This window comes from Coenobita brevimanus, chromosome 62, assembly GCF_032717465.1.
Source record: "Coenobita brevimanus isolate Jiangsu-jjx chromosome 62, ASM3271746v2, whole genome shotgun sequence".
NCBI classification, from domain to species: Eukaryota; Metazoa; Arthropoda; class Malacostraca; order Decapoda; family Coenobitidae; genus Coenobita; species Coenobita brevimanus.
The window spans coordinates 5,555,894-5,583,789 of NC_137015.1; the positions used below are offsets into that span (position 1 = coordinate 5,555,894).

Below are 27,896 nucleotides of genomic sequence, written 5' to 3' on the forward strand. Positions count from 1 at the left end.
GCCTGTGGACCCAGTGAAGGACGGGGCTATTTTCCCACTAATCGTGCCTGGAATTTACCATTAAACCATCTGGTTTGCGTTGAAAGGTGACGGAAGTGTTATGGCTGTAGTGAAAGTGCACGCTTGTCCATAGATAGCGAGGAAAGTTGCTAATTAAGAAGTTAAGGTGAGAGCCTGCTGAGTTTGTTTACAGATTATTGCAGATTAATTTAGCCCTACCTTTAATATTTACAGGTGAAATGAATGAGCTCCTTCCTTGTGATATAGGTGGTAATTACATTAGAATCAGTTATTAGTATTGTTTCACAATTATTGCATGTTTCTTATTGCTGATTATGATCATACAAATTGTTATTTGTAAGGTTGAATAAACCAGTACCGAATTTTCTGCAGATTCATTATTAGATGTCAGATTAAAGTGGGTACTTCGTATTAAATGCATGACAGATTGTTGGTTAGAAGGTTGAATAGAACAGTTTATATTTTCAGTCACAGAGTGCCATGAAACATGGGATGATATTCATGGATGTCTTCAGTAGAACATCCACTGACTGAATTTTGTGTTGCTTGTCCTGGTGCAGTGCACTGATGCATTAGAATCCTCAGTTTAGAAAATATGTATGTATAGACTTCAGGTTTACATTCATTGTGTTGTTGGAAGGGTATCAATAGATATTATTTACTGGTATACTGTACTTGGCTTAGTTAGGAGGTTACCCTACAGGTCAGTTACATTTTAGGACCCAGAAACCCAATCTCAAACGGGTATAGGCCAAGGGACAGTGGCTTACTAAGAGTCAGTTATAGCTATATGTCTCTATAATTCATTCATTCATTAATCTCAGATCAGTATCAATAAGCCCCGCCCACTTTCTTAGCACTGGAGCCTGTGGTTGCTTCACTGATAATTAACATAGAGTTAAACTACGGTACTATCATCCCCATTTTAGTTTAAACGACACGGGTGTGGTTCTGGTTCGTAACAGACATTACAAGTACCAAAAACAACCTAGTTTTTACTTCAACTTGATGAATCATGTATAACTTTTAAGTGAAGAATAGAAGTTAATTCATCAGCAGTTTAATAATGCAATAACTCGGAAGTAACTTTAAAAAAGAACAAACTGTATTGTACTTCATATTTCAGATTATGAGTATATACAGTATACTTCAGCAATAACAACAGTAGCCTTAAGTTTGCAGAAAGGGTGCACATAATGAAATGTATTAAACGTACCAGCTGTATTAGTATACAGTAATGTGATATATATATATATATATAGGGTGGTCCATAAATAGTGCTCCACTGGAAAGGTTTCTTTGGTACTGTATGTTACATGTGGGGACAGTGCAATCTACCGGTGTGTGTATGACAGTGGGAGTAGGAATGAATGAATAAATGATGCAGGGTAGACATTGATAATGCTGACTGAGCTATTTATGCAACACACAAGAAATTTCCCAGCAGAGTAGAAGTGCTAATATTTGAGGTGTCCCTTGAAACAAGGACGTATCAGCCAAAGTTATGAAATTGAGCTTCAGGCACCAATGTGTTCCCTTGGCATAGATCTCACTTTTTAGCTTCCAAATAAATGCTTTCTTGGATTACCGGTACAGTTGAAGCTCCATTGTTCAACTCTTCAGCATTCACTCTTATGTTGTTGTGTAAGCCTAATGGGCTGTGCCTTAAAACGGTAGTGGTTTGGGTGTATGATCCCCCGCCTCACAGCTGATAAGGTGCGTTTATTTGGCCAAGCCCTTGGCCTTGACCAGTCAGTGCACGCACCTCCCCCTGCTCCCTTACCACCTCAGTAAGCTGGGATTTATTGAGGCATACACATTGTTTGTCATTCCTTTGGATTTTTTTTTACATTGCTCTGATGTAGGATTCAGTTACATCATCCTCCTGCTCTGAGAGGCCCTCACATGTAAGGAAATGATCTCATGATTCATGTAAGTGAAAAAGAGAAAAATAGAGGCAAAGAGTATGTTAGTGAAAAGACTGGTAATGCTGTGGAGGCCTGGACTATGGGCTGTATGACATCTCATCCTTTAAACTTACCATAATTCAGTATAATACTGTTAACAACTGTAGTGATGCATCAACATCTTCAGTTTGGGGAGAAGAAATATTGATATGTACTGTGAAGCCTGGATATGTTCGGCTGGCAACACTGTTAATGACTATTTTCCATATTATCACATTGAAACCTTTTTTAGTCAAGGTATTTGTTTCACTAAGAAAATAGGCAATCATGGTCACACAACCCCTCATTTAACCCAGTTTATGGTAATATTATAGTATTTAACATGATTTATTTTATGTAAACCATTAATAGTTTGAAAATCAATGAACTTGCCCATTTTGGAGGTGGGGTTACAAACAAAATTGACACAGGCATTGTGGAATTATTAATGTTCAGACCTTGAAATGCGTTTATTGCAAAATTGTCATGGTTGATACCAGTACCGGTACTTCTTTGTTCCATGGGATACCTCATATGGATCACCTAGTACAGTAAGATACCTTTATATTGTATCATTTTTACCTACTGGCAAATGGCTGTATTCAGCTATGAAAGAGTGTCTTTGTAAAGAAATCAGAAACCATTAATTACATCAGTACACTGACATCACATATCTTCTCTTGGGGCAAAGTTTTACTCTTTTTTGAGTGTGGTAGGGAAGGTATATGGAAGAATTATTGTAAAGAAAGTAAGAGAGATATCAGAAGTCCTAGTGAGTGATGAACAGGGTGGCTTTAGGAGTGGCAGAGGATGTGTGGATCAACTATTTGCAGTTAGACAGCAGAGAAGGCTTGTGAGAAGGACCATAAGGTGTTTATGGCATTCATGGATCTGGAAAAACCTTTCGACAAAGTAGACAGAGAGGGATTGTGGAAAGTTTTGCACATGTAAGGTGTAGATGGTAAGCTGCTAGGTGCTGTCAAGAGTTTTTATGATGGTAGCGAAGCATATGTAAGGATTAATGGGCATCTAAATGAATGGTTCACGATCGGTGTGGGCGTGCGACAAGGTTGTGTGATGTCCTCGTGGTTGTTCAATATATATATGGATGGGGTGATGAGAGAAGTGAAAACACAAGTAATGGAGAGAGGGATGTCATTGGTAATGAATGGTGATGGGTGGAACATTCAAATTTGTTGTATGCTGATGATGCAGTACTGCTTGCAAATACGGGACAGGAACTTGGTAGGCTTGTGCAGAGTTTTGTTGATGTATGTGAGCATCATGCCTTCAGAGTAAATGTAGAGAAGAGTAAAGTGATGGTTATTGAGAGAGAAGGTGACTCCCAGTATGATGTCATAGTGAATGGAGAGGGACTAGAATTGGTGAGAGAGTTCAAATACTTGGGTACAGTGATAGAAAAGAGAGAAAAATGTGCATAAGAAGTTGAAAGTAGAGTGACACAAGGAAGAAAAGTAGCTGGTGCAATGAAGGCCTTGATAAGAAACAGAGGCTTGAGTGTTGCAGCTGCATGAGGCTTACATGAAGGAGTGTTAGTGCCAGCTCTAACTTATGGGTGTGAGACTATGGTGTGGCATGAAAATGAAAAGTCAAGAGTAAGAGCAGTGGAGATGGGACTGTTGAGGAATGTATGTGGAGTACAGAGGGTGGATAGGATACGAAATAGTGTAATTCGTGAAAGGTATGGAGTGAGGAAGTTGGTGGACACCAGAATCGAAGAGAGTGTCCTGAGATGGTATGATCATGTGGAAAGAATGGATAACAATAGAGTGGTGAAAAAGGTCTACCTGAGCGAATTTGAAGGAAGGAGGAGACGAGGTAGGCCAAGAAGGTGGAGAGATATGAGGCATGAATGTGTGAGGAAGAGAGGTTTGGAAGTTGGTGAGGCTAGGGAGCTGACAAGACATCGAGCTGGCTGGATGCATGTTTTGAGGAGAAATGCATGATCAGGGATTTTGGCACCCCTTGTGAGCATGGCAGCGTCCGGATTGACTCAATCAGATACTTTTGTGTGAAGTTGCAGAATGTGGTGAATGTTTTTTGGCGTATCCAGTAGAGCCAGGATTACGGGGGCTTGAATGATGCGTGAATGGAAGTGTGGCCTATTTGGATTGAGCAAGTTTGTGCTGTCTGGACATTGCTACTCCTCACCCTGCCCTTGGGTGGGAAAGGAGGTCCGGATGATGATGATGATGATGATGAAAGAATATACCAGTATCTTGGGATTTTGAAACCATTTCCAGTAACCAGTTCAGTACAAGATGCCTATTTAATTCTTTCTATTTAGGCAGTATTATTACACTTAGGAAGGACTATAGAAATCATCTCCATTAATCCTATTAGGGTGAAACTGCATTACCATTTTGGGTGATTTTAACATACACAATGTTGAATGGTTATTGCATTCTGCCCGGACTGACGACGCTGGTCTAGAATGCGAGCTGTTTGCAGAATCGTTTAATCTCACCCAGTTGGTAAAGCAACCAACCAGAATACCTGATAATCCTGACCATAATGCCCATCTCTTGGATTTATTCTTGACAAATAATCCAGATCAATACAGGATAGAGGTACTGTCACCACTTGGATCCTCTGACCACAATCTCATCAAAGCCTCATTAGTTAACCCTCCTACACCTCCCCATTCCGAACCTGTCAGGGTGACCCGATGGCACTTTGACAGGGCAGACTGGGATGGATTTAGAAATTATCTTGCTGATGTTCCATGGCAGTCTTTCTTCTCTAGTGATCCCAATTCTACCCAGTCCCACATTTGTGACATAATACTAGCTGGTATGGATTTATTCATACCAAGTCAACAATTCACTAAAAGATCAAACTCTCCAAAATGGTTTGATGGCAATTGTGCCAGAGCAACAGCCCAAAAGTCATTAGCATATAACTCTTACTTAAAATCAAAAACACCTGAATCACTCTCCCAATTTAAAATTGCTAGAAATCATGCAAAAGCTGTATTAAATCTATCTAAATCAAACTTTCTTCAAAAGCAAGCATCAAAACTACTTAACAACCCTAATGACAATCGAATATTCTGGTCAACTCTTCATTCTTTCAATAATAACTTTAACAAGTCATCTTCCATTCCCCCACTAAAATCTTCTGATGGCAATATTACAAATGACCCACGTGGGAAAGCAGATATCTTTGCTCGTACCTTTGCAAGAAACTCTACCATAGATGATACCAGCCAGAATGTCTCAGTACTGGAACTTGATTCTCCCGAAATTGCCCCACTTAAAATACAGACAAGATTTGTAAAATCCATCCTAGACAATTTACCTACCAACAAAGCTCCAGGTCCAGATGGAATTCCGCCAATTGTTTTGAAAAAGTGTTCCCCTGAACTTGCCTCTGTCCTTGCTAAATTATTCAGACTATGCATACGTACTTCTTTATTCCCAAATTCACGGAAAGAAGCCAATATCCACCCAGTTCCGAAGAAAGGAAGTTCGTCTGACCCCTCCAATTACAGACCAATAGCTATCACATCTTCTCTTGGTAAGGTATTTGAAACTTTAGTTAATAAGCATATTGTTAAACATCTTGAATCCAACAACTTAATTAATGATAGACAATACGGTTTTCGCCACAAAAGATCCACCATTGACATACTCAATCTCTTAACTCATACCATCCATCAATCAATTGATCTTTTTGGAGAAACTCATGCAGTAGCTCTTGATATCTCTAAAGCTTTCGACAGAGTATGGCACCGTTCCCTGCTGTCCAAACTCCCTTCCTATGGACTAACGTCTTTTGTTCCTTTGATTTCTTCTTATCTTAATGACAGGAAAATAAGAGTAAAAGTAGATGATGTATATTCGAATTTCCACTCAATCAACGCCGGCGTGCCGCAGGGATCAGTTCTGGCGCCAACCCTATTTCTGGTTCATATTAATGATCTCTTATCTGTCACTCACAATCCCATTCACTCATATGCAGATGACTCAACACTACATAGTTCATTCACACTCAGACATCCATTTACAAAGTCTAATATCTCTACCTCTCAACTCAATACAGCCATCTCCATAAATCAAGATCTATCTACAATCAGTGAATGGGGACAAAACAACCTTGTCTCTTTTAATGCTAGTAAAACTAAATATATACAGTTTACTAATAGACAGATATTGCCAGATTCGTACATTACCTTCAGTGCTACTAGTATTCCCATCTCCAAAAGTATTGAAATTCTTGGTGTCTCACTTAACAGTGCCCTCAGCTGGACCTCTCATGTCAGATCACTTGCTAAAACCGCCTCAAAGAAACTTGGATTATTGTACAGAGTCCGTAACTTCTTCGCCGATGAGCAGTTAGCTATAATTTATAAGAGTCATGTACGCTCTCAGCTTGAATATTGCTCACCCTTGTGGAATGGTTGTGGAGAGGTTGCATTAAGACAACTAGACAAAATTCAGAATAAAGCTGTTAGAATCATTAACAACCCTGCCATTACATATAAACTACCTCCCCTGCAAGTAAGAAGGAATGTTGCCTCCCTTGCATTATTTTACAGATATTTTTTTGGCAAATGCTCAGACGAAGTTGCGTCCATGGTGCCACCTCTCCATGCCTTCCCTCGTGCTACACGGGCATCTGGTAGCGCTCATGACTGGAATGTCACTCAACCATATTGCAGAACTTCTGCCTGTCAGAATTCTTTCATTCCCCGAACTGCATCTCTCTGGAACTTGCTTCCCCAGAGTTGTTTTCCTCCAAATTTTAACCTACAACTGTTCAAGTCTAACTGTCACAGATATTTTATGAACAGAGGACACCAGTAATCTGGTGTATGGATTATTTTTTTTCTCCATTTGTTTTTCCTTCCTCCGTTCTGTTATTAAAAAAAAAAAAAAAAAATTAGGGCCCCCATGCATAAAGTTTACAATTGTATTATTTTTTTTTTTAATGAACTAATGTAATCTCATTGTGAGAGCTTTAAAAAGTGTGGAAGTTTGTAATTTTGGAGATATCATTTATAAATCCGCCAGTTTTACACACAAACCATAGCAAGTGGCCACCTGCCATGTCAGACTTTTTGTTGTTGCAGCTCTAAAGTCAATCCGATACTAATCGTTCGTCCCTACTAACCTAACCAAATAGCTACAGTACGATGTAATTGAATTTAACCTATTCTAACCCAATGAAACGAGACCCAACTTAATTTAACCTAGTCTAACAAACCTGAATGATTTGGAGACAAATGAGTTTTGTGTCCATATCAGTACAGTACACTTCCCTCTGTCGGATGCAACTACCGATATCAGCAAGCTTAACTTCGTGCCCTTGAGTAACATGTTATTTTCACAGAATTTGAGTGTCATGAATGACATATACAGTCGTCTGTAACAGAAATGATATTTCTGCAGGGTTCAAGTGTCATAAGTGAATTTACACTCAGGAAAGATAGTCGCTGTCGTAAAATTCTCATCATTTGTTAATGTGAGCTCTCCTGCATTTTATATCCCTTCAGTAAGGGATATTTGTTGTTATTTAATTCTGGCCGTGATCAGTATATTTGGCTGTTTTTAGGAAGAATCTCATATAATGAGTATGAAACGATTCTTTAAGGTTTTGGATTTGTTAGTTAACTGTAGTTTTATGTAGCTACTTTGTTTTTTTCAGTTTGATTTTGCAGCAGTTCAGTAAAATGATTGACTGTGTCGTACGGTACATAAAATTAGATTAGGATAGCATATAGTGACTGCTTATGATGCAGTACCAGTAGTTTTTTTATAATGAATCGAGACAAATTGCAGTACCAGTAGTTTTTTATAATGAATAGAGACAATCTGAAATATCAGCTGTATTGGAAGATCTTCTGCTAATGCTACTGTAATAGTCATGAGAAGTATTCAAGAGATGACTGGAAACTCGGTAGACTTGTCATTATGATTTAAAATGTACGGTAGGTTACTGGACTTCAGTTACATTGTCTTAGGATTTACACCTGATATGGAATATTTTGTGATTGGCTCATATAATTTTACCGTAATTATATTCTGTATAGGAAGATCTATCTGTAAGCAACTTCAGTTGTTAACATTGTTATATGAAATCAAAAATTTAAACTACTATACTGTAGTTAACATCTTTGGCTCTTAACCCCTGGGTTGTGCCTTCAGCCCTTTACCCCTATTGGTCATGCATTGCCAGTTTGTGATGTTGGAGAATTGGGATAAATTGATCTTTTTCACTTCAAGATTATTCATAGAAATGCTTACTGTTAATAAAAATAAATTTCATACACAGTAAAATTTGTCTTTCAACTTAGAATTGAAGCAGCCTAGAAGACTATAGGTACCACAATTCACATATACAGTAGTGACAAACTAAAGACACTTTGTTTTTGACTATTAGAGCATGATTTTTTTGCCAACTAGCTCCCAGATGGATGGGAAGTAGCCACCACAGACCATCACCTCAGACAAGGTTGTGTCACCCAGTGTCTGGCCATTCATCAAGTGTACTGTATACATGTGCTTTATGTCATAAGGAAACTGGAAAATTAGGCAAGATTCTAAAAGGCACACTACAGGCAACTGGAAGTGCCATTGGAAGAGCATGTCACAGCCAAGGGGTTAAGGTTTTCTTCTAAGCTGAGTAGAATTATCTGGGATGGACCAGAATAAAGGAAAAAATATCTTTTGGTGGAAAGAGTGAAAGTGCCAGGCATTTACCTTGTACTATATCAGAATCAGATTTGAATTTTACTAAAGTTTAATATGATGCACTAATTTGTAGTTTGTAATGTTTATTCTTCATGTTTTATTTTCAACCTAAAGGATCTCTTCAGAGCTAGTATAGATAATCTGTCATCAGCCAAACCTACAGGTTATGGTAACGCACCACCATTCCAGCCCATCCCACCTACTTCATTTCCCATCCCACCATTTTCTGCTACTCTTTCATCAAACTTCCAAGAGAAGACCAAGATGTCGTCATCTGAAAAAGCAAATATAAAATGAAACATGCCATTGAATTGATGAGGTTAAGTAAGCACAAAAAAAATTTAATGTTTATTACAGTGCCACCAAGTGATTGAGCTGTGAAAGTACAGTATTTGACAAAAGGGGGGGAGAAAACATAAATGATATTGATAGATTGGCAAGAGGTTTAGAAAATATAAAAGAGAAAAGGAAGATGTGATAAAAGTGTTGGAAGAGAGAGAAACAAGAACAAAATACAAAGAAGGACTGTTTGGGAGGAAAAAAGGAAGAGGAAATGAAAGGAAAAGCAGGAATGGCATTAACAGGAAGTACTGTAAAGGTAAGAATAAAATGGGAAAGTGATGATATAATGTCAGAGAGAAGAGAGATGGGATTGAAAGTAAGGCAAGAGAGATGCTGGAAAGTATTAGGTTATTAAAAGGAAGAAGGGAATGGTAAAATAAATGTAAATGAATGGGAGGAAAAAGGAGAAAGAAGGAAGAAAACATGAGTGATCAAGGAGGATAGGAAAGATGCTTCCTAAGAAAGAAAAAGAGAGAGAGAGAGAGAGAGAGAGAGAGAGAGAGGTAAGATGGTGAGGAGGATGTACCCAGGATGAATGGTTGTCATGTCTATCATAAAACTTACCTGGGGATTTTACCCTCCACTGCACCTTTGGGAAACATCCAGTTATCTTCTTTAATGAGCTTAGGGGAGAGTACATTATTTTTTCAGTGTAGCTGTTCTTTCTCTGGTGTTACTTGACTTTTTTAACATTTTAGTCTTTTTTGAAGTAGCATGTGCAGCTTTTGAAATGTGTGGTTTTTTCAAGAACTTTGAGAGGAAAAGCTGTGATGGTTAAGATTAATTATATTGAAGGGTATGTATTTTATGTTGTTTGAACAGTGTCAGATGATGTATGGAACTTTCCATATAATTAAGCCCAAACACTGGAAGGGAAATACTGTATTGTTCTGAAGCTCTGAATGGGTTTAACATGCAGTGTGTGATGTGCAGGAACTACTAGGACAGTTAATGTGCTCGTCAACCCTTTGGTCAGAGGATTGCTTTATTTTATTTTATTTTTATTTTTCTGTACTAGAAACCAGATTAATTTATGGTATTCAGCATAGAAAGCATCTCTGATGGAGGAGGGTGTAATAATAATGCAGCACGTAGTGCAGCGTGTATTGCAGTATGGGATATAGCCTTTGAGCAGTATTGCAGTGGAAGGTGCAGTCTTATGTTAAGTTTAATGGTCGCGTGGGTATTATATGCTCGTCACGCCAGTAATGCACCAGTTTTCGCTTGGCCCCGGGAGTTATAATGGACGTGTTGAGTGGGGACGCCATGAAAGACCTTCTCTGAATGGAGCGACAAAACTCACTCGGGTTTGAAGGGTGGTGGCCTGCCCATCTGGTGGGCGTAAGGCTCACCCGCAGGCACAGAGACCTCGGTTTTGATCTTTAAGGTCTATGAGGCCCCTGGGGAGAACAGCTGCTGACTTGAACAGGGTCTGATGGTTTGCCACACTTGAGGCTCAGGTTTGTTTATATTCAAAGTGTTTATGTACTGGAAGGTTTATGATGCCTAGTAGGAGAATTGTTCTTATCAGTTTTCTTGATCAGGCAGTGTATAGTGAGAGGTTTATGGTGCTAAGCAGGAGAAATTATAAATCATCATCAGTTATATTAATTAAGCAAGATATGTTGACAGTATTGTATAAAAAAACAAGAAATGTTGACAGTATTGTATAAAAACACTAAGTTCAAATGAACCTTCATTTTTTGTAATGATGTGTCCTTGCAAGGTAAACACAGTATTACAGTATTTTAATTTTGTACCTGGTAATTAACTAGTACTGTAGGCTATTAAGTACAGTACTGTATATGAAACCTTTCTGTTTCTCGTTTAATTCTGGCTTTTCATTTTCAGATGTAAATTTAGTGCATGTGAGGGTGAAAATCCAAGGCAGCTGAACAACTGTGATTGATCGAGCCCAAGCTGCCTGGGGTGTGAGGGTGGAATCAGCTGCCTCCATCAGCCACCACAGACCTGGAACAATGGACAAGGGAGAGATTGGGACTGACAGCACCTTGATCCCGTTGTGATCGGTGGAACTCAGTGCATCAGGAGCAGCAGGCTCTTGTGAGTTTTTATGCTTTGCTTCATGATTAAACAGTAACTGTATAGTGTACAGTATTTGCCATTCTACTCTAACTACAGTATTCTGTCCATCATCTTGGGTCTTACATTCCCTCATAAACTTCATGTTCTTTATTCCTGATGTGTATTCCGTAGGAGCAGCAGAGCTTAGTTTTTATGCAGCCTCTCTCTTAGTTCTTATACAGCCCCCCCCCCCCATCTCTCTCTCTCTCTCTCTCTATCTCTATCTCTATCTCTGTCTAATACTGTTCCCACCATTTCATAATCCTTCTTCACTTTCTCGTTCAACAGGAGCAGCAGACCTTGCGAGTATTGGTACTTTGTTTCATCATTATTTTTGTCGTTTTGCTTTTACTGTTCTCACCATTGCATATGACACATCCTCTCTTCACCCTTGTTTTTCTGTCTCTGCCATTACTCTTGGCATAATCCTTCTTCTTCCTCATAGCGTAACAGGACTTCTGAATCTTGCTGCATTTCACTGCATGTTTCTCTTCCCTATGTGTAGAGTGTGCAATAATTGATTGTTACTTTGAGTGAAATGGCTTGAATAATTGCTAATTTCTGACTTCAGAGCAACCTTATTGCGAATCTTGAATATCTTAAGTGAAAGTAGGTGCTTATTCATTGGCAGCTTTATAGCAAAAATAAATGTAAATTAAGAATACTTAAAGATAATTGTTTTGTTACTCATCTCTCACTGTCTTCAGTATTATTCCAGAAAAGTCCCCTTTCATTTCCTTGCTTTTAGTTACACAACCATTCCCATTGTCCTCATACTCACACTACTTTAAAATTGCTTCCCCTCCTTGGTCTGCCATACCTCCTCTTTCTTCTGCCAACTCCACTGTTGTTTAACCTTTGTGGACCAGTCTGTCACGTATTTCATACTTTGTTTTCCTAATCTTCTGTTATCTCCCTCTTTGTCTGTCTTGCATCCTCTCCTCCCTTACTATATTGTGGCTTCTCCCTCCCTTGTCAGTTTGGCAACTCACCTCCATGGAACAATAGAGTAGCTCAGTTCTCCCTTTCTTCACAAATTTTATACTTACACTTTTTTTTTCTTGTACTTTATGTATCCCACCCACTCACTTGATATAGTGCCGCTCTCAGGTGTCAGCCCTTTCTTCTCTTCCTTCCATCCTCTTCCTTCATTCTTTCCTTCATTCTTTCCTCTTCCATCGGCCTGTGGGTGACTTTACACTCCCTATTCTTTTTTTTCTTTCTTTCATTCTTACCTCTTCCTTCTGCCTATGGATGACTGTACACTGAGTGACAAGCCAAATGGTTTCCTGTACACCAGGAAACCATTTACTGTGCTGGGTGGTAACCATATAACCAAATTATGGTGCCTGGTGGTTTTGTGGGTAATTAAGACGCTGCAGTCGGATTGAGTCTGTGTAGATTTATATCCAAGGGGTGGTTGGGATTTATTGCTCACGTAATGCCACTCAGGGATGAGCGAGGCTGGTCACTCCCATCTTGAATGTTAGGACCAACTTGCCTAGTCCCGGGCTTCTATGCTCCTCATGGGGCAACATAGGATTGGATGATGGATGGATGAATTATTATTATTATTATTATAAAGGAGCGTTGTGGTGTGGATATGGATGTGATAGGAAGCGTTATGAGGAACACACTGAGGTGGTTTGGGCATGTGGAGAGGATGGAGGGTGAAAGACTGACGAAGAGAGTGTATGTGAGTGAGGTGGAGGGGGGAAGAGGGAGGGGGAGGCCGAGGATGAGATGGAGGGATGGGGTGGAGAGGTATATGAGAGAGGGGGGTGTGAGTTGGGAGCAGGGCAGTGAAATGGCGGGGGACAGGGCGACTTGGAGGCGATTTGTTTGTGGCCACCCCAGACGGGATTGAGGCGTCTGGCAATAGATAGATAGATTATTATTATTATTATTATTATTGTTATTATTGTTATTATTATTATTTACTATTATTATTATTATTGCTGTTATTATTATTATTATTATTATTATTATTATTATTATTATTATTCCTCTTCCCTGCCAGCCTTCCAGGCCAAGGATATTTCATCGTTCTTCCTCCAAGCGTTAAAACGCTGCTACTATCCATCTCCTCACTTCTGCCACCCCCTCCCTCCACTCACCCTCGTCTCCCGCTGTGTCATTCCCCTGCCTCCACCCTTCCCATGGCACTCCCCCTCCAACAGTGTCATTCCTCCTCCCTTCTACCCACTATATCCCTCCTTCTCCTTCCTATCAGTATGCACCCTTGCTTTTCCTTCTGCTATGTCACTTCATCTTACTATGCACCTCTCCCTTCTCCTTCCTTCCACTATGCCTCCCATCCACCTTCCACCTTCCCACCTTCTGCATCTCATATCACCCTCTCATAGAATATCCCACCTATCCTGTCCCACTTCCTACCTCTCCCTGCCCCTGTACACCTCTTCCTCCATCTCCCGCAATACTCAGTTCTTTCTTTCCTACCTTGCCTCCTACCATAAGGCTACACTAACCTCACATCCCAGTTCTCTTCTTGTATGCCCCACTGCACCCCCACCCCCACCAAGTATACCCCTCCCCTCTGTCTCTCCCCACCTTCCCCTGGGCCCTCATATTTGTATACTTGCATTTATCCCTGTTATCCCCCCCTCCCTCTGTCCACCCTCTCTCCTCCCACATTCGTTCACTCCTCTCCCTCCCTCTGAGAGTCACTCCTCGAGCAATATCATTTTTGAATTGGACTTGGCTTCCCCCTCATTTCCACCCCTCCTTCCCTCCCTCTTATGTGCTCTTTCCTTCTCTCTCTCTCTCTCCCTTCGTTCGTCCTTTTCATGTGCTCCCTCCATCTCTTCTACTTCCCTTAGTTGTATGTGTTGCTTGCATCTCTCCTTTCCCTTTCTTTGCTCCCTCCATGTGGCTATCCTTGCCTCCCACCTATGTGCCTCCTCCATCTCTCCCTCCTTCCCTCTCCACTGTGTGTTTTCTCCATGTCTTCCTCCTTCCCTTATTATGTGCATCCTTCATCTGTCCCTCATTCATATGTGCTCCCTCCATCTCACCCTCCTTCCCTCACTCTTATATGCTCCCTCCATTTCTCTCCTTTCTTCCCTTTTCTTTGCTCTCTCTCTCTCTCTCTCTCTCTCTCTCTCGCTGGCGGGCTGGTTGCTCCCCTCCCAACTTCTTTTCTTTCCTTCACTACCCCCTCCCCCCATCTTACCTTCATTTTCCTTTTAATTTTGTGATGAATTAATGCTTATTTCCATATATATTCTGTCAAATACACAAATTGGTATCATATATACATGTTCATCTATGGCTCCATCCATCCATCCATCCATCCTTCCTACCTTTTTATGTTGTACATTCAGTTATTTACATATTTAATTTCTCATTCAGCAATGTATCTTATATCAGTATCTCCCCATTAATTAATGAAAAGTGCTAATTAGTTTTTATGTACATAGAATTTGAAAAATATTAACAGGGGAAAACCAGTAACTGGAGCCAGGAATGAACAGAGGAGGAGGAAAAAACAGAGGGAAGTGAAGGAAGATAAAACTCAAGAGAGATGCAAAAAGGTTGCGAGATGCTACAATGGAGAAAGAAAGAAATGATAGGACAGGGAAAGGGTAGAAATCAATGAAATGGAAGAAGGAAGGGAGGGGAAGGAAAAGCTCATGAGAGTGAGAAGAAAGTTGTTAGAGATGAGCTCATAAGAGTGAGAGGAAAGTTGTTAGAGATGAACAAAGAATATAGGGAAGAATGATGAGAAAACTGAGTAGGAGAGAGCAAGTTTGTGGGTAAAATAATGGAGGGAAGGGAGGTAGTAGGTAAAAAAGATGGACTTGTAGGCATGGAGGAAAGTATGAAGGAAAGAAAAGAGAGGAAGAAGGGGGAGGGGCAGGTAGGCCTAGTGGGGTAGGGGGTCAAAATATGGACCTATTGTCATGGTTAATAACAGGTAAGAGTAGGGGGTTGGGGGTAAGGGGAGGGGGTGAGGGGAAGGTAGTCTTTTTAGCAGTGTTTACAAATTTGTTGTCCTTTGTTATCCTGTTTATCCTGGGCTGGGTATGTTTGGCCCCTCTGATACCCAGCATAAAAGAGGAGGGTAGGACTGAGGTCCATATTCTCATCAGCCAAGATTCCCTAGAACTGTTCCTTTTCAGTAGCATATTTTGGATGTTACATGTTAATACTTTTCTGTGTGTAATTTGTTGCTTTTTAATTTGAACATAGAGTGCTTAAGTAGCGCAGGAGTTTTCTAACAGTGTTCTGAAATAAGCTGTTTAGAAAGAGGTGCAAGAAAGCCTCCTAAAGTGACAAGAATACGATTCTGAGATGCAAGGACCCAGGGAGGGGAGAGGGGGAGAGAGAGAGAGAGATGGGTGAGGGGTTTTGGGGGGAGGGAGAAGGCTAGGCTGACAGTGGCACAGGTGCATTATCCACTTGGGCACACTCCAGCCAGCCCCATTGTTGTCATAATAACCTGAAAAATGAAAGTACTATGTGTGTGCTGAGAGAGGGCATAAATAATTAATCTGCTTCAGTCATTCCAAGCACGGAGGCTTGTTTGTGCTTGAGTGAGTGGACTCGGTGTTACCTGTTGCTCCTCTTTTAGAACCATGTGAGCCTGCCAGTCTGTTTATTTTCTTCATAATTATCCGGCTTGTGCTACCTCATTACCCAGGTCCTGTTTCCTTAGGATGGATCAAGAGGTGAAAATATTCTGAGCCCAACAATGGTCACACCCTCTTCCCTCCCTTACCTATGCCTTGTCGTACCAAAGTAGCTATGGCCTTGGTGTTTTGTGGTTAAATGTCCTCAAGTTTAAAGGTTAATGGTAGATAATTGGAGGGTGAGAGAAGAGGCTGCGTACTGTCACACGCTCACTCTCGCTTTCAGCATCCCAGGAACTATTGTGCTGGGGCGCACCCTCTTGTGTCCCCCTAACCTTCCACCACTCCCTCCTGCTGTTGCCATATTTAAAAACTTTGGTACTGGTTATTCTTCGGAAACATTGTTGTTCAGATATAATAATTTCTGTACTGGTCATTGGTTGAGTCTGTTAAAGGTGAAACTTTGATTCTCTTGAATAGTAGGAGGCAGGAGCTACAGCAGCTGCGGCAGCAGTGGGATCGATATGCCATATGTCCGGAGCCGCCGCAGGAAGCTGGGGGGAGACGCTCTCTGACCACCGCTGATACTGGCCGCATCGATCGGGGGTTTACATGCGCACTTAGATGCGGGGGGGATTGGGAGGAGGGGCAAGGGAAAAGCGTTTGTTGTTGTTAGGAGAAGGAGGGGATGGGGGGTGAAAGGGGGCTGGGCTGCTGCTCCCCTCAGCCGGGCGTCCACAGTGCTAGGGTGACGCACACAAGTGACGCACATAGGGTGTCCCCGGACCAGACAGGATCACTGCTGTGCTGGAGGAAGGTAAACAAGGGAGTCTGGAAAGAGGAGGCTGAACCTGGCTGGCAGGTTGACCACTCTACCATCACCCTTCCTGCCCCTGGCCCCTACATTGTTATTGTACAGGCCCAACCAAGCTTGACCACAGCAGCTGCTCTATAATGGGTAAGAGGATGGGTTACGCATTGTTCCGCCCTTTCTGCTCAAACTGCCTGGCCTCGCCCAGTTGCCCATCGATCGCCCGGCCATCGCAGAATGGCGTAGCTTCCCTCGCCCGCCCCACCCGATCATCAGCTTTGACCCTTTCTTTGTCCGTTCCATAGAAGGGTTAAAAAAAAAAAAAATGCCTTTTTACAGTGAATATATGATGGTGTTGTAAGGTTTTTTAGCACTGAACCTCCCATAATGTTTATCATCAGGTGCGAATCAAAAGGGAACGGCCGAATGGTTTGCGAGATACCAGTAGGGAGGTGTGGCGTGTGTGGCGTCATAGCTGTATCTTGCTTGTATTCGAATTGTTACGATACATATAAATATCTAAATACGATGGTCAGTTTAAGCAATTGTGAATTGAGTCATATGTCCAGCGTTTAACTGTATTGTGATAAACTTTCCAATACACAGTTAAAAAAGGTTTTACTGAAAGTGTCTGGATTTGTAGGTAAGAGGTTTTTGAGAATTTTGCATTCTGATGAACTATATTAGTTTGATTTGCAAGCATTTTCTTTTTTTCTTTTTTTTTTAATATTTAATTAAAAAAAGGCGACTAAAAGGGGCGGGGTGAGGGGACTAGGGACCCCCTCCTCTGTTTTTTAGTTCCTAAAAAGAGACAGGCCAGAGAAAGGGATGGGGGATGGAGTTATCCCCGTACCCTGAAGATTGGGTCTATGAATGTGCGTGGATGTAGTACAATTGAGGCTAAAAGGGAGGAGATTGGGAGAATGTTTGTGAGAAGAAAGTTGGATGTGTTAGCTTTGAGTGAAACGAAGATGAAAGGGAAGGGGGAATCTATGTTTGGAAGTGTGAATGGAAGATTGTCAGGTGTTGATAGAGGAAGGGCAAGAGAAGGTGTGGCCTTGTTAGTGAGTCCGGAAGTACAGCAGTGTGTGATTGAATGGAAGGAGGTGTCATCGAGACTGATGTGGGTGAAAGCGAAATTTGAACGTGAGTTGTGGGTGTTTGTGAGTGCATATGGGCCTGGTAGTGAAAGGGATGAACAAGAGGGAGTCTTTCTGGAATGATGTTGATGAGTGTCTGCAGAGTTTTGGAGCGAATGTGAATGTGGTAATGATGGGAGATCTGAATGCTAGAGTGGGAAATGTAGCAGTTGAAGGCGTAGTTGGTATGCATGGTGTGCCTGGAAGAAATGAAAATGGGGAACGAATGATAGCGATGTGTGTTGAGCGAGAGATGGTGATTGGGAATACGCTGTTTGAGAAGAAAGATATTTATAAGTATACATGGGTGAGACAGGAGGGTGGAAGGGTTGTTGATAGAGCCTTGATGGACTATGTGGTTGTGTCTAGGAATGTAATAGGAAGATTGTTGGATGTGAGAGTTCTGAGGGGAGGGTGGAGGTATGTCTGACCACTACTTGGTGGAGGGAAAGTTAAGAGTAGGTAAGAGATGGGTGAGAGCTAGGAGGGTTAGGTGTGGCAGGGAGGTTTTGAAAGTGAGTGAGTTGGATAAAAGAGAGAAAAAGATAGAGTATCAGGAGAAATTGAAAGATGAGTGGAACGCAGTGAAAGATCGGGAAAATGGCAGCGTGGAGGAGGAATGGCAGTTGTTTAAGAGTGCTGTGGTGGGGCATGCAGAAGAGGTGTGTGGTGTGAGACGTGTGGGTGGTGGTGTAAGAAAAGGAAGTGAATGGTGGTGCGAGGAAGTAAGTATGGCTGTGGCTGAGAAGAGACGGGCATATGAAGTGTGGCTGCAGAGAAAGGATGAGATGTCATATGAAAGGTATAAGGAAAAGAGGAATAGAGCGAGAAGGGCTGTGCGTGATGCTAAAGTGGCAGCAGATGAGAGGTGGGGTAGGCGGCTGACAGAGAATTTTCAACAGAATAAGAAAATGTTTTGGAAGGAGGTGAAAAGGGTGCGAAAGGGAGAATCTGGGAAGGAAGAACGAGTAAAAGCAGAGGATGGAAGGATGTTAATTGAGATGGATGCAGTAAGGAAGAGATGGGCAGAGTATTTTGAAAGATTGTTAAATGTAGAGGAGGAAAGGGTGGCTGAGATTGTGGCGGATGGAAGGGTGCAAGGAATAAATGTGTTGGGAGAGTTGAATGATTCTTTGATCACGAAGGAAGAAGTGGAGAAGGCAGTAAAGGATATGAAAACAGGGAAAGCTGCAGGTATGGATGGGTGTGCTGTGGAATGCCTGAAGGGTGGTGGAGTGACTATTGTTGACTGGTTATTAAGATTGTTGAATGTGTGCTTTGAGAAAGGTATGGTGCCAATTGACTGGGCAAGTGCTTGTGTGGTCCCGTTGTATAAAGGCAAGGGTGATAAGTATGAATGTACTAGCTTTAGGGGTATAAGTCTGTTGAGTGTTGTAGGTAAAGTGTATGGTAGAGTGTTAATTATGAGAGTTAGAGAGGGTACAGAGGGAGTAATTAGTGATGAGCAGTGTGGCTTTAGGAGAGGGAGGGGATGCGTTGATCAGGTGTTTGCTGTGAGACAAGTGTGTGAAAAGTATTTAGCGAAAGGCAAGGATGTGTTCTGGGCATTTATGGATTTAGAGAAAGCGTATGATAGAATTGATAGGGAGGCTTTGTGGACTGTTTTAAGATTGTATGGACTTGATGGTAGGTTACTAAAAGGGGTGAAAAGTTTTTATATAAATAGTAGAGCGTGTGTAAGAGTGGGAAATGCTGTGAGTGATTGGTTTCCCGTGAGAGTGGGGCTGCGACAGGGATGTGTGATGTCGCCTTGGTTGTTTAATATTTACATGGATGGTGTTGTAAGGGAGGTGAATGCAAGAGTTTTAGGTGGTCTGAGTCTGGTAAATGTTGATGGAGAAGAGTGGAATCTGAAGCAGCTGCTGTTTGCAGATGATACTGCACTGGTGACTGATTCAGAGGAGAGATTGAGACAGTTGGTAGAGGAGTTTGGAAGGGTGTGTGAAAGAAGGAAATTGAAAGTAAATGAGAATAAGAGTAAAGTGATGAAGTGTACGAGGTTGATAGATGGTAGGGGGATGAATATAGTTTTGAATGGTGAGTTGCTTGAGGAGGTAGATTGTTTTAAATATCTAGGGTCACATGTTGCTGTGGATGGAAGAATAGATGCAGAAGTGAAGTTTAGAATAAATGAAGTAGGAAAGGTGCTGGGAGGAATGAAAAAAGTGTTTAAATGTCGTTCGCTTAGAATGGATGTAAAAGAGAAGGCTGTATGAGGGTGTTGTGGTACCGACTGCGTTATATGGGGCTGAAACATGGAATGTGGGTGTAGCAGAGAGGAAAAGTTTGAATGTAATGGAGATGAGATGTCTGAGGAGTATGTGTGGAGTGACGCGTATGGATCGAGTGCGAAATGATGAAGTGCGAAGGAGAACTGGAGTTGTTCGGGAGATGGCTGGTAGAGTTGAGCAGAGGGTGTTGCAATGGTTTGGGCATATGGAGAGAATGGATAATGAACGATTGGTGAAAAAGATAACGAGATCTGATGTGAGAGGAGTAAGGCTGAGAGGAGACCACGAATAGGATGGATGGACAGTGTGAAGAGAGCGCTGGATGCGAGAGGGATGTCTGTTGAGCAAGGAAGAGTGGCTGTGCGTGACAGAAATAAATGGAGAGAAATTGTGAATGAATAAGTGATGACGCAGCCCTGAGGGGATATTCTCCCGCATTTGGTCTGATCAGCTAGTCAGGTCAGGTGCGGGTAAGGGGATGGGTCTGTTATGATGTGGCAGGGGTAAACCAGTTCTGCTGTCGGGCCCTGCTGCGGATGTCACTGATTGCATTGCGCAGTTGACCCTTGTGCGGTGTGATGCGGTGAGGATCTGTCCGTTCTCCCCTTTGGGGCTAAGATGCGAATGAATGTGTTTGAATGGATGAGTAAATGGAGAGTGAGTCGTCCTGTCTCGGCTACCTCCCTTTCCTTGGGGGAAGCAGCCTAGGTATATAGATAGATAGATAGAGATTTTTCCGACTCTTGGCAAAGGCATCTTAGCCTATCACAAGGCTCATTAGTCCTTGTACACACACCTCCACATTTCACCACTTTGGGTCTAACACCCATTGTCCATATTGAGTACATGCTGGGGCTGTCTCGTACAGGACTGGTGTGCTGGTATTAGCAGGGGTATTTTTACAACATGTCGGCGGGTCTTCTGGTAGATCACTAAAGTCTGCTTTTATGAAATTCAGATCCTTAAACTGTTCCCTGCCTTAGCCGGGATTCAATCCTGGATCCATTAAGACTGCAGGCCGCCTCTCTCCTGATTCAGCTACCACCTCTGCTGGCAAAAATCTTCAGATATTAGTTTATTATTGGAAAACATTGTCAGTTTTTTCATCATTCTAACCCACTTTTACAAGAATTATATTTTTTGGATAGGATCCAGAAATAAGAAAAGGAAAGCCTAATGTAAAACAATACATAATTTTTTGTGAGCAGTGTGACACAGCATTGTTTCTTTAGCTATGTACAGTATTAACAAATAAGAATAGATGTTGGTACTGTCATTTCTTTTTGTAAATACGGTGGACTTGGCTATTTAAATGTTTCCATAAACATTCTATCCTCCTGAGTAGATTATGCAGGAGCCAGAGAAAAATAATTGTCATTTATTCAGGAAAGTTGAAATTCATTTTATAATCGTGTTTCATGAAAAAAAAAAGGAAAGAAAGAAGAGAAAACGAAAGTAAAAAGTCCATAGCAGGGTGTTCAAAAGGTTATGGTTTAATCCTGTGGCTGAAGTATATTAATTTTACATTTGTTTTTGTTTACTGTCCAGTGATTTCTGCCCAGATATGAAAAAAAAAAAAAAAAAAAAAAAAAAAAATTGGGTTCAGTTTTTGACAATATTCATGCATGCATCAGCCATGGTCACCTAATGGCAGCTGTCCACACTGCTTGATCTCTGGTAGCCTTCCTATGCAGTCCTTTATCTGAGGTCACACTGTATGACCTCATTTGAGGTCTTTTTTTTTGGTCTGCCTTCCACAATCCTACCATTGACATTCACACTTTTCACTTTCCGCAGCCAGTTGTCTCTCCACCCCCCCCCCCTTTTTTTTTCTGTGTCTGACTCTGGACATGACTTCACTGCCTGTTCTCAAGGCCCAGTATTCCTACTACATACCATATACATCCACATGTCACCACTTTGGCATTAACACCCACTGTGCAGATTGAGTATATGCCAGGGCTGTCTCATACAGGACTGATTTATTGGTATCGGTGGGGGTATTTTTACAACATGGCAGGTCTTCTGGTTGATCAGTAAAGTCAGCTTTATGAAATTCAAATCCTTAAACTGTTCCCTGTCCCAGCCATTGGAATCAGCCCCTCCTCATCACAACACCAGTACACTCTAGTCTTATCCTGCCTCAACTCTTCAGTTATAAACCTATCATAGGGTTAAATAATTTTTGGTCATGTGCTGGTTGGTTGGCTTTACATAAGTATTTCATGTGATTTTTAATATGTAATTATAAGTTGGCTTCAGGATGTATTAGCGGCTACCATTGATTTTGTTAGAGTATTTTCACATTATTATTTTTTTTTTATGCACTTCTTTTCTCGAGAAATTTCCAGCCTGATTTCATGGTTAGTAGTTTATGTTGGGATTGCATCCTACAAAGATTTCTGAGTAGAAGAGGTGACATCTCATTACTGTCACTCAGTCCCAGGAGAGAGAGAGAGAGACTTACTGCAGTAGCACTTCGATATGCTGTGTAGTTCATTGACTAAAAAGGGTGTGAATGAGTGACAATCCATTCCTGCATCATACAGTTTTTTCAGAATACTGTGCTGTACTGTATAAATGTAGGAAGCCTTTTGAATGATGAATGCTTGATGACAGTGTTGGAGGCACAGCAAGTATGGATATACAATGCTGTACAGTATATATATTTTTTTAAGCTGTTGTCTTCTTTTGGTAATGACTGAGGCGATGCCCCTGGGTAGAGGACTTAGGTTTGGAGCATGTAGCACTTTATGACTGGGTCCCCTTCCTGATGTCCACCAATGACCCTTACAGTGGACTCAAACCTCCGACCCTTCAGTCAGAGCAAAAGGCTGTAATCCACTGGGCCGCGACTCAGGTATTAATAGTGTCATTTTTGAAGAAAAAGGTCATCTTGTAGCAAATAAAAATCCAGCAGTTGTTTAAATGTATGGTACCCACCATGTTCATGTGAAATATAAATAGTAGACCCTCGCTTTGTCAAACCTGATATATATAGTGGATTTCAGATTTATCAAACACCTCTGAGCCCACTGAACTTGTTTTGGCTATAATGAACTTAGGTTGATCAGTGGGGTGGATTACACGGGTCTTCTGAACTGCTGGCAATGTGGGGTGGCTCACAATACAGTTGTTAATGCAGTTTTTCCCACCGAATTTGGCTAGGATGGAGATCTCCAGGTATCAGGGGGCTACTTCTGATAATGCTGGGCAGGACCTGGATCTAGGGATGCACTGTATAACGTGTGATCTGCCTCAGTCTAGCCGCTGCTTTCGGTATGTTCTGACTATTATGTTTGCATCTCAGGTCTCTCAGCTTTGCTGAGTGTTTTCCATTTTCTGGTAAGAAGTCTCCCACCACCTCTCCTGGGAAAGCCAAAGGGAGAAAACTTTACTGAGAAGCTCGAGGTGATTGAGGTCCACAAGAAACATAATCAGGACCGAAGCACCTCAGGACTCTCTATAGCAGATGTGACACTTTAGCCACCAGAAGTCATCTTTGCCCAGAGTGACGATGAGTTAAGTTCACTCATTGTACAGCCAACAAGATGAGTGACAGTGTAGGCAGTGTACAGCCATCTATACGGGTGCAGTGTATAATGTACCGGTATGTGTTTCCTTCCCTTTTTACTCCTACGTGGCCAGAAATTGTCCTTTCTCCATTGTGGTTGCTGAGTTGTAATAACAGATTATTGTAATATTGTAGTCATGAAGAAGTGCTATGACAAGGATGTGAAATAGGTGCAAAAGGGTGAAATTATGAACTAAACATAAAATAGGTATAGTTTTCATGTACAGCACTAGAATATGATAATGTAAGTCATTTATTTTCAATCATGTATTTAAAATCCCACTTAGGGGTTTTCCGTGGATATCAAACTTTTGGGATTATTGAACCAGGCTTCCCCCCAATTAGTTTGATATAGCGAGGGAACTAATCGGGGGAGAGCCAAGTTCAGTAAACCTGAAAGTTTGATAAATCCAAGGGAAACCCACATATGGGATTTCAAACTCATGATTGAAGATCAATTATTATCCATCCATCCATCATCCAATCCTACATTGCCCCACGAGGAACGTAGGAGCCCGGGGCTAAGGCAGTTGGTCTCAACATTTAAGATGAGAGTGACCAGCCTCACTTATCCCTGAGTGGCATTACATGAGCAATAAACCCCAACCATCCCTTGGATATAAACCTTCACTGGCTCAATCCGACTGGAGTGCAATAATAACCCACTTAATCACCAAGTGCCAAAATTTGGCTATATGGTTACCACCCAGCATAATAAATGGTTTCCTGGTGTACAGGAAACCATTTGGCTTGTCACTCAGTGTAGAGTCACCCACAGGCAGAAAGAAAAGGAAAGAATGAAGGAAAGAAAGACAGAAGAGGATGGAAGAGAGGAAAGGGCAGACACCTGAGATCATATATTCTAGTGCTGTAAATGAAAACTATACCGTACCCATTTTATTCTTAGTATATGCTGTACACTGTATTCATCATGTTGACCTTTTTTCTCACCTTAGGTTGAAGTAAAGTAGAATCCAGAAAAATAGAAAGGGAAAGTACTGGTATGAAAGTGGGAGGACAGTCAAGAACATGTACAGTGAAATGGGCCAGATACTCATGCACACATCATTCAGGACCTTGGAATCATGCTTCTACTAAACTATCTGTGTATGTTTTTATGTACTGTATTTTTCTCCATAGACATGCTTCACTTAGTAAGTTTGCTGACCATCGCATAAAAAATTTGAAAAACGAATGCCAGACCCTTGTCATTTGATTCTTCCTTCATAATGTATCTAATCAACAACCAGCGTAGTCCTATAATTTCCTTAGCCCCTTCAGTTTTCATATGTTTCTGTTACTCATTTACTAATATCCAACCACCTTTTTCTTGACCTGTCACACCTCTTCCAACTTTTAAACTCATTCACATGTACATCGGAATCCCCCAAATCCAAAATGGCCGCATCAAGAGAGGTTTGGAAAATTTATATATATATATATATATATATATTTGAAAACTAGGGCTGTATCATTACCATCAATTTTGTATACACCCAACTAAATGGTGTTCCCATTATCATTTTTTTGTATCCATGCTCAAATATAATATCCCACAATAATGGTTTTTATGGTTCAGGTGTGAAAACTCAGCAGAAAACAGTTTTTTGAAAATTACTTAAGTATTATTTATTTATTTATTTTATTTTGTCCATGGGGACAGAATCACAGAGCAAAATATTATGAAATCAGTCTTGTGGTTCGAGTCAGCCTTCAGCTAGTTTGGGTTACTATAGCATAATACAGTATGGCACTTTTTGAAGGTAACAGTGAGCCAGGAAACCAAACCAGTTGTTTGTTGGTACAAATTTTCTTTGTTTATTTTATTTATTTGTTTATTTTTTAGTTAGCTGACTTTCAATATTCTTTTGGATTTTTAAAAATCTGAAATTCAAACTTTGGGGGCTTTAGTATGCAGTAAAGTCCCAAGTTTCGCGCCTGATTGATTCAGTGGAAAGTTCCGCAGACCATGAAACTGCTAAAGTTGGGGCATTGATACCATTGGAAATAGGCTAATTGGTTCCAGGCCCCATGCCAACTCCCCCTAAAACTCATTTATGCAATGTAAAATTTACTGATTACACTTGAAAAGAAACTGGTAATTATATAAAATAGATAACAGACAAGGAAGCTCACTTTGCAGGCTGAAGTGAGATGCTTAGTGGAGGCGATGGGGGTGTAATTTCCAAGGCAGGTGGCAAGGCTACTGCTCTCTGCTGCCTCTGGCACCTCAACCCTCCTCTGCCTCTGCTGCCTCCATCTTTCCATGCAACACATCCATCCTTTGCTGCATCTTTTCTGTGGCATTGGCAACTAACAAATGACGATTGGTTTCCATGCACGCGGTTTGTGTACATTTTCTCACTGCTAATGGAGGGGTTTTCATGCAAAACCTGGTGTTTGGGAATATTCGCAGGCCTCTGCTAACCACGAAATCGCGAATTAAGATTTCGAAAACTTGGGGCTTTACTGTACTCTTTTCACCACTATATCAGAACTTCTTCTATCTCCAGTCATTCCATCTAATCACACACTTCTTTTCTATTATCTTCACTTTTTTTTTTTTTTTTTAAATTACCAGTGAAAATATTTAAGAATTACAGTACAGGATTTACAAATTGTTATTGGGAGGTTTAAATTGTTGCCAGTTAGTAGTGTTTTCAATCCTTATGAAATTATAATTTTGCTTGTTACTATTGTGTCTTCATATATGTATACTGTAGTATGTTTGATTATTTTCAATATCGTATTGTTCGTATACCTTAGTTTACAGTCAGCCCCCGCTATTCGCAGGATCGTTATTTGCGAGTTCCTTTATTCACAGATTTTTCTACAAAATTATTTCAAGGTATTTCCCACTTTTCCTGCAGCATCAGCTGTTCCAAATGGTTCATAAGTGTGTGTATGTGTGTGTTTTTTTTTTACATGTTTTCTGTGAGAAATACTGTTCTGTACAGTGAAACTGTGCAGTTACCCTGTACGGTATAGGTATGTGCTGTTCAGCACACTGCAAACTCCTGTTATTATTGTTGCATTGTGAGAACAGTATACAGTAATATACTCAGGAGGGTTTGTGTATCATCGTGTACCGTCAATTTTGGAAGTATTAATGTGTGATAAAATGCATTTACAGGTGTTGTAGTGGGTTTCTAGGTAATAGGAAGACTAAACCATTGATATCAATAACTTTTCAGGTAGGTTTGGTCTATTTGTGAAATTCAGCATTTGCAGGGTGTTCTGGTACATAACCCCTACAGATAAGAGGACTCAACGATAAAGGCTCCAATGTGTTTGCATGTGTCAGCCTTCGTCACTTAATGGTGGCCCTTTACGCGCTTGGTCTCTGGCAGCCTCCTTATTGAGTTCCTTATCCCTGAAGTCACACTCCATGACCTTGTCCCAGGTCTTTTTTGGTCTTTCTCTCACAACCCTGCCCCTGACCTTCACACTTCTCACCTTTTTCTCCCAGTTGTCATCCTCCATCCTCTCCACATGCTTAAGCCATCTCAATCTACCCCGTCTTATCACAACACCAACACACTCCAGTCCCATCCTTCCTCTCAATTCATCAATCGTAAACCTAGACCCCCCGGGCCAGGTTGATATTACTGTATTGTACATCTACATGAGCTGTAATTGTTTTTAAGAAAAGTTACTTCACATTCATTTTCATTCATTCATTCATCATCTAACTCTGTGTTGCCCCATGAGGAGCATAGGAACCTTGGGCTAGGCAAGTTGGTTCTGACATTTAAGTTACGTTACATGAGTTAGAATTCACCTGGAGGTGAGTAACTGGTAACTCTTCCCATAAATGTCAGCACGAGTAGCCTAACTCTGGCCTCCTATACTTTTGGTGTGGCACTCAGTGATTGGACAATGAGACTGGGTGATAAATGTGCAAGGGCCTAGGTTTACCATGGTGTTGTGTTGTGTACAGGTGTGTGGAGTCAGAATGAAGTGTTGGTGGTGTGAAGTGGTTACTTTTATCATGGTGCTGTACGCAGGTGTGTGGTGTCAGAATGATGTACTGATGAAGTGATTATGTTTACTGTGGTGATGTGTTGTGTGCAGATGTATGGCACCAGGATGGTGTGGTGGTAGTGTGAAGTGGTTGCATTAACCATGGTGATGTGTGGTGTGCAGTTATGTGGCATTGGGACAGTGTACTGGTGATGTGAAGTGGTTACATTTACCAGGACGATGTGTTGTATGCAGGTGTGTGGCGTCGGGATGGTGTGCTGGTGGTGTGACCTGGGGTGCAGCAGCAGTAGCAGCAGCACTCAGGTGGCAGCTAGATGAGCAGTGCCACAGCAGAACCCCCCCCAGGACCACACCCGGGGGGGCAGCACACACAGTCCCCCACACCGGACCCTCAGCCCCCAGACCCACACAGGTACTGGGACTCATGCAGGTAC

General features: G+C 41.4%; 1 long non-coding RNA gene across 1 annotated transcript; it reads left to right on the forward strand.

Annotated features, from left to right (window-relative positions):
• LOC145404102 (uncharacterized) lies at nt 1-27,786 on the forward strand. The gene is made up of 3 exons (XR_013898110.1): nt 1-166; nt 10,877-11,089; nt 27,697-27,786. It is a non-coding gene; the product is annotated as an uncharacterized LOC145404102 (long non-coding RNA).
• The last annotated feature ends 110 nt before the right edge of the window (nt 27,787-27,896 follow it).